This window comes from Orycteropus afer, unplaced genomic scaffold (assembly GCF_000298275.1).
Source record: "Orycteropus afer afer isolate SDZICR_OR568_19922 unplaced genomic scaffold, OryAfe1.0 scaffold00042, whole genome shotgun sequence".
Classification (NCBI taxonomy): Eukaryota; Metazoa; Chordata; class Mammalia; order Tubulidentata; family Orycteropodidae; genus Orycteropus; species Orycteropus afer.
The window spans coordinates 1,949,091-1,960,198 of record NW_006921629.1 but is presented as its reverse complement, the minus strand read 5'-3'; the positions used below and the strand labels follow the sequence as shown (position 1 = coordinate 1,960,198).

The window sequence follows — 11,108 nt, the reverse complement described above, 5'->3', positions numbered from 1 at the left end:
TTGGTGTGAATATTTTCAGCGAGAAATATTTTAGAGGTAGGATATAACTGATAAAGGGAAGATATTTTGTGGGGAAAAAAAAAGAAGTTCTGGAAAGGCAACAAAGAATGATAGTATTTGGAATTTAACATCTTGTAGGCATTTAAAAATATGAAATCATTGTGGCATCAAAAAGTACCATATTTCAATCACTGCACTGGAAGCCAGCAAAAGCCCATGCTAATTCCTGTTATGCTTATTTCTTGGTTCAATCTCAGTACTTGCAGCTGCTCTTTTGCGGCGAGTCTGTGGACTTATTTCTGTGTCCTGAAGGTCACTTTTATGTGATGCTTCCCAGGCTTCTTCTTCTTCCAGGAGATCTTTTATGATGTCTGAACTAGAACTATTGCATGAATCTGATTCTACCTGAGAAGAAGCATCTTCTTGGATATCAGTACAACTAGAAGAATCATCTGATCTATAAGGCTCCAAATTCCTTGGGCAATCTGGTTCTGACTGAGGGACATGGTTTGTTACTGAGGTCATGTCGAAGAGCTTCATTTCATTACCATTCTGTCCCATGCATACAGATAACAGTTTTTCTGTAGATTCATCTTTTTTCGCTACTTTTTTTTCTGACATTACAATCATTTTCTTGTATCCTTTTTCAGCCTGATCCACCAGAAGCTGAAATTCATTCTGATGTTTTTTACGATATGTACTGTGGATTTCTTCTACTTCCTTTTCCGTTTGGTCCTTTGTAAAAACCATGATAGTTTCATTGAGTTGGCTGGCTTCAAGACGTAGCCTAGTCTTCTCTAAATTTTCAATTTCTTTAACTATTTCAGCAGCTGATTTAGGATGCAGAGAATCACACTCGGCATTGTACATGTGTACAAATTCTTGGTGCCTTTTAATGAGCTGTTGTTTATTTCCTGGAGTAGATAATCCGGGCTGTTTTAGCCTTTTCCTCAAAGCACAGTCAGAGAGCAAGTTATAAACCATTTTGGGCATTGGTTTCCTTTTGTAAGCAGAACTTCTGAGGCTTTCTTTCTTTTCTTCACGTGTTAAACAGCAGTCTAAGTGCTTATTAATGTAATTTTCTGAAATATTAACCCCACAAACAGGGCAATCCACTTTAGCAACTTGTTTTGCAGTGGATGTAGAGGGTTTCCCAGGAAAATTAACACCCGAAGGGCCTGGAGCTGTGTTTTTTACTGAAGGTATCTTTTTGTTCTGTGTAGAAATGCTTGCTTCTTTTTGATGGCTGAATTTACTTTGGTTTTCTTTCATCAACAACTCTGATGTAGAACCACCAATTTCTTGGGTCAAGAAATTGTCCATTAACTTTCTCTCCAGTTTTAGAGAATGTCTAGAGGCTACTGAAGCATGTGCTTTAAAAGCAAAGTTCTTTGCCGAGGAGGAAGCAGGAGAGGTGGATGGTGATTCTAAGGCAAACTGCGATAGATGGTTCCGTGCAATGTTCAAACTTTTTACCAGTTATCTAATACACGGTTATTTTTCAGGTCCGGCTCTGTGACTGTAGTTATGCAAACACTGAGGAATCATCATTGTAATGTTGAAATATTCAAAGCAAATTCCACACTGCAGCAAATCATCTATTGTCTTCATGACTGCTGGGCCCAGAGGCCACCGGGGCTCGGCGAAGGAGTCCATGGTCACTTCTGAGGAGGCTGGGGCTCCCCCACCCATTGGCCTCACGCGCTCCACCCCCTCATTCTTAAATACAATTTTTCTTTCACATTTTAACATCCTTGAAATTGGAGTGTATCTTAGAAACTATGGCATCTGGCAATTAATTAGCATCATTGCTTTCTTTCTGAGTGATACACAAAATAATTTTGTATCTTACAATAGATGATGACTTTGCTTCAGTGAAATATGGCATGTGTAGCTGAAGAGTTACTTTGTATGAAAAATCTTATCTTTGCTACATGATGTCCTGTGATATTTTCTATGTGCTATTCCATTTCTTTTCTTTTCTTTGTAATGCTGGTCACTATAACCCATTTAGTTAAGTTTGTTGTTGTTGTTGTTATGTACCGTCAAGTCAGACCTGACTCATAGTGACCCCTCCTTGGGTTTCCGAGGCAGTACCACTACGGACTCGACAGCACACAACAACAACAACAACAACCACTACGTAAGTAGATTGCCCCATCTTCCTTCTGAGGAGTGGCTGGTGGGTTTGAACTGCCAGCCTTCTGGTTAGCAGTCAAGTGCCTTAGGCACCATGCTACCAGAGCTCTAAAGTTCTGGTGGTGTAGTGCCTAAGATATTTGACTGCTAACCAGTAGGCTAGCAGTTCAAACCCACCAGCCACTCCTCGGAAGGAAGACGGGGCAATCTACTTCTGTAGAGATACCACCTCAGAAACCCAAGGAGGAGTTGCTATGAGTAGGATTCGGCTCAATGGCGGTGAGTCCGGTTTAGTTTAATTTAAAGGGTCTTGAACTGCTGTGTTCAACACATTGCACTATAAGACAGAGGAAGGTGCTGCTAGTGAACTCTGTAAGAGAGTTTTCTACAAAGGAGTGGATCTGGAATTTGTAAGGAGGGTGTATTGAACCAGGGGACAGAACAGATCACGGTCAGGGGAGTGGGAAAGAAAGGTAGCAAATGATCTTGAGCTAGTTTTAGTGCCTCAGAATAAGAAAATAGCTCTTATTACTCATGGTTGATATAAAGATGAGAAATAAATAGCATAAAACATTGACCCCAGGATCAGCAGGTTGAAGAAATATTAGCCATCAGGATGATGATGGTGATAATGATATCAATAACATAAAAGGCAGGAGCTCGACAAATAGCAGCTGTTGTTATTAAAATAATAAAAAGTTATACCCAATGTGACATCAGCTGGCCCAAAGATCTTGATAATTATTAATAAAATTGCAACCTATTTTACTTACTTACTTATATAATTCCTTGTCCCTGAAATTAACACTCTTATTCTTATCTGATTCAATACTTGGTGGAAGGGAGGTCCACTGAGGACATCCGTGTAACAGTCCTATATGGGTTCCCGCTGATGAGAGCACCATTGCTGAGTTGTTCTCTTAGACAGATGCTCCAGCTTTTGACGGAACCTCTTACCACAATGTAGATGTCCCAAACCACAGGCTCAGTCAGACCTCCCCACATCCTGTGTGTTAACATGCGCTTCCTAAATGGCTTTGCTAGCTCATTGTGGTGACAGTTTTCCTTCGTTAGATGCTGCCTTATTGATTATTGCAACCTGCTGACTACTTGAACCCAGTACTTTCACTTGATTAGAATTGCACAGCTTCACTCCGTTTCATTTCCAATTGCTCTTCCCTTTTATCGGGGTTTGTCAGCCTAGATGTTCATTTGAGTTTCATCATCTATTTTATCTCCCCTCTGATGTTTCATTAGCATTTCTGCTGTGGTTTCTCAGGGTTATTCCCCATGATCCAGCCATTAAACACTTCTTAAAACTTTTAAACCTTTGAATAACTGAATGAATTGCTCACAAAAGCATAACCTTTTTTTGATTACATAAATTAACCCTCTGAAATGTATTCAATTATCAGAAATACTGTATTGAGTTCAAAATGGTTGAGGCATATTTAATGCTTCATGCTGAAGAAATGCTAAGCTTAATTTAAAAAATATTAAGTAAGTAAATGCTCAGAGATGCATACAATTCCAATAAACAGATAACTTCCTATCCGTTGCCTGTCAATGTCAACATTTATAAATTAACAGGTGTGGTTGTCTTGTGAATACTGGATGTTCATGTGTTCATTGGGCATTTTTAGCTAGGTATGTAGGAAGGTAGGTTGTTGGGTGTGTGTGTGTGGGGAGTGGATATGTGGATGAATGGATGGTTGGACAGATGGATAGATAGATACATAGATAAAACAATTCAAAGATAGATAATCATCATCATTTTTTTCTTTTCCTTTGGTTTTCAGCACTAGTGGCATAATGCCTAATGCATTTGACTGCTGACCAGTAGGCTGGTGGTTCAAACCCACTAGCCACTCCTGGGAAAGAAGATTGAACAATCTACTTCTGTAGAGATACTGCCTCGGAAACCCAAAGAGGGGTCGTTATGAGTCAGAAACAACTCGAAGACAGTGAGTGTGGAGGTTTGGTTTTGGTTTCACTACTAGCTATGTGAAGAATTTTTATAATCTATCACATGTGTTACAGATCTTCTAGTGTAAAAAGAGCAATTACTCTCAGCATCTCCCAAATACTCAATAACAGAGGTAGCATAAATATTCCCATTTGAAAGAAATGGGAATGGAAACTTATAGAGCTAATGTGACTGCATTTAATGTAAAACCACAAATAGATGATAAATTTGGAACTCAACCCTTGGGCTCCTAATTCAGTGCTCCTTCCACCACAACACATGGGCAGAGATGACAAAAGGGAATAATAGAGCAGCAAACGCACCACTGTTCTCCCCATTCCTTCTCTGCAGGACTTTGGTTCCATTTACCACATAGAACACTCTAGAAGGGGTCACTGCCCTTGGTCATCTCAGAAAGCACCATAAAATCAAAACCAACCCAGGCTACCACTTGTTCGGTGGCCAGACTCAGCCCCAGGTGAGCTGATGAAGCAGAAAGTTTTATTTTCCAGCATTCCTGACCAGCTCTTCTGGAGCCTTGAACCCTGTGTTTCCTTTGAGTGTAGGAGCTGAGCTAAGAACTGTGTTATTGATTGAATTGTACCTTCCCAGAATATGCTGGAATGCTAGGTCCTGTACTTGTGGATGCAACCCTGTTTGGAAATAGGTTTTTCTTTGTTGTGTTAATGAGGCCATATCAGTGCAGGATGTGTTCTAACTTTGATCACTTCTGAGATATAAGGTGCAGCATAGACATGTGAGGGAATAGATGACACCTGAAGATGGCCTAGGAACCAAGGAATGCCGGAGCTACAGAAGCTGAGACAAGAATCTTCCCCTACAGCTGACAGAGAGAACCTTCCCTTAAGGCCAGTGCCCTCCTAAGGTGTGAGAAAATAAATGTCTGTGTTTTGAAGTCAGTCACCCACTTGTGGTACTTGTGTTACAGCAGCAGTAGGAAACTAATATGAACTAGATGTTCTTACACTTAGACAAGGTCTCTATTCTTTGCGCAGGTGTCTGACCCTTGACCTATACAAATCAAAGAGCCAGTGTCTGGAGACTCCTGATGAAGTTAATCCACATGCATTATCTGTGAGCATCCTCTACTGGGCACTGGTGCCATCTTACTCAGTTCAGTCGATAATCTATAAACGTTTAACCAAAAATATTCCCTGAAGTCTTCTTTAAATCAGAAAGCAATTTAGTTTAATTAGTAAAGAACGTCTGCCTTACGCATTATGTTCTTTAAAATCAAACCACAGCCTACATTACACTGAGACCAGAAGACCTAGATGGTGCCCGGCTGCCACCATCAAACTGCTCTGGGAATCACAACAGAAAGAAAAAAAAAAAATGTATAACAAAATTCTAAAGTATGAAAAAGACCAGACTTACTGCTCTGATGCAGACTGGTAGAACATCCAAGACAGTGACCTTTAGACACCCTTCAAGCCTAGAACAGCCATATGAGACAAAAAGGGAAGAATTTGCCACAAATAAAGTTTCAGAAGGTAGAAAGTAGCAGGAAAGAAGGACAAATGGAAACAGGGAACCCAGGAAGGAAGAAGAAAAAGTGTTACTACGTTGAGGGGACTACAACTAATGTCATGAAACAAAATGTGTATAAATTGCTGAAAGAAAAACTAATTTGCTCTGTAAAAATTCACCCAAATCACAATAAAAAGCTAAAAAAAAGTCTACATGAGATCTTACTGACAACAGCAACCCTAAGGTTGAGTAGGAAGCTGGGGGCAGGGCAATGAGTTTATGTTAACAAAGGAGGAACAATTTGGAAAAAATCAAAACAAAATCCATTGCCATGGTCACTTCTGACTTATAGCAACTCCTACAGGGCAGAGTAGAGCTGCCTCATAATCAATGACACTGAACTGCACTTGTAGAAATTGATGAATTGGTCTATGTTTTGCTTTGCATATTTTCAACAATAATAAAACAAAATGCAGCTCAGTCTTCTCAGGGATAAGGCAGCCTTGCTTTGTTAATTGAGTAACTTGTTTGTGTGTCTAAGGAGCTCTGGTAGTGTAGTGCCTAAGATACTCAACTGCTGACCAGAAGGCTGGCAGTTCAAACCCACCAGCACTCCTCAGAAGAAAGGTTGGGCAATCTACTTCCATAGGATACTGCCTCAGAAACCCAAGGAGGGGTCGCTATGAGTTGGGGCCGACTTGACGGCAGTGAGTACATGCTGGGCACTTCCTCCATGTTATGTAATAGTAATTCTTAGAATAAATCTATGAGTTGTTGTTATTCCAACTTTACAGGTGAGAAAACTGAGGCTAGAGAATGCTAAGCAAACTCACCAGTGGTCAACAGCTAGTGCATGGTCGAGCTAAGATTCAAAACTGACCCCAAAGCCTATGTTACCTGCACTATATCACCCTAGTGACATCATTTTCACTAAGCATCTGAGTACTTTATTTTCAGATCCTATACTCACCAGAGATTTGGACCTCAAATACAAAGAAAGCCTAATGTTCCAACACAGTTCTTCTGACTATGAAAAAAGAGCCCAAGCAGTAGAAGGAATGTTAACAGCCATGAAACAGAGCTCTCTGAAGCCTGATATAGATCAGGAACAGAGAGAAGATAAGAGGTGTGTATATTACAGATTACGAGAAAAGACGGATAGAGAAAAGATTGCATTATACTAAGAAATGACTTTATACAAGGTAAGGAAGAAATACTCTGCCTGTTGGGCAGGTCCTGAGATGTTAGTGTGGCAATGAAGGTGGTCTTAGAAAGGGAAAATACTATAAGGAGGAAAGAGAGAAACCATTACCCCCAGTTTAACTCCCATCCCTGGGTGATGTGAGACGTCGGAAGGAGCTGGAGTGCTACTTCTGGGGCACTAGGAGCAGAACTTCTCATTGGAGGGAGAAGGGAGCTTTGTAGACATGTTTTGCATGGGGCAGATCTTAGTTTCCTGTAGACTGGATTCCTGGTATTGGAAACAGAAATATCCAAACCATGTGTCTCCCACAAATTCAGCTCCACTGAAAATCAGATTTCTAGACAAGCTGCTCCTCGGAAGGAAGGTTGGGCAATCCTACTTCCGGAGTGATAACTGCCTCGGAAACCCAAGGAGGGGTCGCTATGAGTCGGGGCCGACTCGACGGCACATAACAACAACAACAACAACAACAGACAAGCTGCAATGGGACTGTGGGTGAGAGCACAGCCCATGTAATAAAACTTCTGGGTACAGAGCAGCTAGAGTGGGAGGCCAAGTCTTCTGCCCCTAAAGTGCTTATAATCAGCAACCAGCAATGGAAATGGCTGAGGGATAGAGCAAGGTAGAAAGGATGAGGAAAGCCAGCAGGAGCTGGGCTGAGGGAGCTGGTGGTGGATGGAGCAGAGGAGAGAGCTGGCAGAGGGAAGTGGAGGGCTCAGAGATACCTCATGGAGGTGTCTTGGGACAGCTCTTGGAAGATGAAGTAGATGGGACTCAAAAGCCACAGAAGGACAATGTTTCCAGTAGGAAACTCTGCTTTGAAAAGGTACTCAAGACCAAGCCTGCAGTCCCATTGTCATTGCCTTGGCAAGTATGCAGGGACTGTTTGGAATGGCAAGTGAGATGAGGTGGAATATGCCATGGATAGCACCTGCTTAGGACAGCCATGGCACCTTGCTGCCTCTCTTTCCTAATAAATAGTCCCTGCTTTGTAGGGATGTAAGGAACTCTGGTGGCATAGTGTTAAAGCATTTGGCTGCTAACTAAAAGTTGGCAGTGTAAACCCACTACCCGCTCCACAGGAGAAAGATGGGGTGGTCTGCTTCCATAAAGATTTACAGCTTTAGAAATAGTTCTATTTTGTCATATAGGGTCACTATGAGTCAGAATCAATTTGATGGCAGTGTTTGAATGTTTTTGTTTTGTTTTGTTGGTGAGGAGTTATAGGGATGTTGGGAGGACTGCAATGGATAATGTGTTTGGTCAAGGACCTAGCTTGGTGCTTGGCATAAGATAGTTGCTGTGAATGGTCACTTCCTTTCTTGCTCATTAAAATGGGCAGAAAATGGGCCTTTGGGGGTTATATACACTAAAATCGAAAAAACCAAACTCACTGCCGTGAAGTCAATTCTGACTCATAGTGACCCTCATTGGATTTCCAAGGCGGTAAATCTTTACAGAAGCAAATTGCTTCATATTCCTTCCATGGCATATATGCAAAGTGGGCACTAAAAGGAACGTTGGTACCTCTCTCATACACAATATAATGCCTCCATCCTACCTCACCCTGAAAGTCAGGTGAGGACAAATGGGCATCATGGAAGGCACTGACCTCTTGTCCCCACCATAACTAGCAGCATCAAAGAGTCTGGGGCCAGAAGTTGAGAAAGCAAACTGGAAGAGGTTAGGCTCCCCAACCACCAACTCTGATGGCCTCTGCCTCACAGTGTGTGTATTGCATATACCCCAGAATGGGCCACGGATGGCTACATGTATGCGTTTGTGCTCACGTGTATAAATGTGTATCTTTCTTGGTAGCTCCAAAGCCTGGAGAATGATAGACAGAGGAGGGGCAACGTTAAAGCCAAAGTTAATTGTCGTTGATCGATCTACTTAATGGCCTGAAAATGCCCAATTAGAACAGTATGCGTGGTTGGCGGTCGAGGCAGAGGGATGAGCGATGCTCCGCTTTTGTTCAAGGTGCCCTTTGGATGGCTAAAGCTTGCTGCCGTTTAGATGCCTTTCCTGACTAGGCCCCCCGCTGGCCACCACCTGCCTCTCTGGGGTGGGGGGGTGGGGGGGCAGAGTCTCCCAGACTGCCGGGACTCGTGAGATGGCACACCCCTTCCCCTCAACACCCTGTAGCCGGTTAGCCAGTAGTGGCTTCATTGTTTCATCTCAACATGAATTTTGTGGTGCTGTATTTCCTTACTCCTTCCCTTCTTTTTTTCCTGTGAGCTGAAGGTGAAGTGAATGTAGTGTTATCAGGATGAGCCAGGTTCCTAAGGGCCTAGATAGCCAGGCTCCCTCTAGTGGCCGCCCCGTGCAGCTCCGAGAGGCTGAACTTGAGAACCCGACGCACCCAGAGTCTTCTCCGGCTCTCCCAGCTGTGTGACATGGAACAGCTCACTCAGTTCCTCTGGAATGATTGCCACACTAAGACCCAACCAGTTTGGGTCTACCCTACTACATCGTCTTGGCCAGAGCTGCCATCATTTCCTGCCTGGGTTATTAAAAAACAAGGACTATATTGTTCATTGCAGTATCCCCATCACCAAAAACAGTACCTGGTATAAACGTGGCACTCCTTAATTACACGTTGAATAAAAAATGAAAGACAAACCAAGTGGCCAACTAAGACCTCAAATCTGCAAAAGCTTTATGAGGGTCTTTATAAATAGGGTGTGAGTGGGGCCCAAGGCCCAACATGGGCTGTCTGCACTGCACAACTCCAGGGGTCCCATTCATATAAAATACAGTAGGGAAAATTTATCTGATGTTGTGCCATGTGGGGGCCCAGCCAGGCTTACACAAAATGGGGATCTTTCCATCTTGACATATTACATGTTCTTGGTTAGTTCTTACAACTGTGATCTATATATAAAGTATGTTGTTGTGGTTGTTATGTGCCATCAAGTAGGACCCGACTCATAGCGACCCCTCCTTGCGTTTCCAAGGAAGTATCACTATGGAAGTAGATTGCCCAACCTTCCTCCCAAGGAGTGGCTGATGGGTTTGAACTGCCAGCCTTCTGATTAGCAGTCAAGTGCCTTAAGCACTACACTACCAGAGCTCCCATATGAAGTATACAATACCTATATACATTTTTAGGGGAAGACACATTTGAAGGAATTTCTTCTATACCAAGCAACACCAACTCACTGCCATTGAGTCAATACCAACTCATAGCAGAGAAGAACTTCCCTGTTAGGTTTCCAAGACTATAAATTTTTATGGAAGCAAACTGTGTCATCTTTCCCCATGGAGCAGCTGGTGGGTTCAAACCACCAACCTTTTGGTTAGCAGTCAAATGCTTTAATCATTGTGCCACCAGAGCTCCTAATTTTTTCTATAGAAACTATAAAAGCTAGATCTTGTTAAAATGTGCTAAGAATCTTTCATGATAAAAACTCCAAGAAAAACAGGAAATGGGAGAAAATTTCCTCAGCTTCATAACGGGTGTCTACAAAACACCTACAACTTGCATTATACTTAATAATGAAAAATGGAATGTTTTCCTCTAAGAGGAGGTACAAGGCATGGATGTCCAGTTTCACCACTCTTCTTCAACATAGTACTGTGTGGTTTAGCCAGTGCAATAAAGTAAGAAAAAGAAATAAAAGGCATATCATTCAGAATGGAAGACACAAAATTATCTCTACTTTCAGATGACAAGATTTTCTACATAGAAAATCCAAAGGTATCTATAAAATCAAAACTTTAGACTCAATAATTGAGTTTATCAAAGTCACAGGAAATGAGATAAACATTAAAAAAACAATTATATTTCTATATACCTGTAATAAACACACAGACACCAAAATTGAAATGCAATACCATTTACAATCACTTCAAAAAATGAAATGCTTATAAGCAAACCATGTACATGACTTGTATGCTAAAACCTACACACACTGATGAAAGAAATCCAAGATGAAAATAAGTGGAGAGACATACATGTTTATGGTTTGGAAGGCTCACTGTAGGAAAGATGTCACTTTTCTCTAAATTCATATACAAATTTAATGCAATTTCTACCCAAATCCCAGCAAGATTTTGTTCAGATATGGGCAAAATTATTCTAAAAATTATATGGAAAGGCAAAGGAACTGAGATGTCTACAACATTTCTTTTTATTATTATTCTTGATATTTCTTTTTTATTATTATTTATTTATTTATTTTATTGTGATTTGGGTGGAAATTTACAGAGCAAATTCACTTTCCACACAGCAGTTCACATACACTTTGTCTCGTGACATTGACCACAATTTACCACAATGCAACAGCTCCCCTCCTACTTCCTCCC

At 41.5% G+C, this 11,108-nt stretch overlaps 1 pseudogene; it reads right to left on the bottom strand.

Annotated features, from left to right (window-relative positions):
* Nucleotides 1-688: 688 nt before the first annotated feature.
* On the bottom strand, nucleotides 689-1,656 carry LOC103194175 (annotated as a pseudogene).
* Between the last annotated feature and the right edge of the window lie 9,452 nt (nucleotides 1,657-11,108).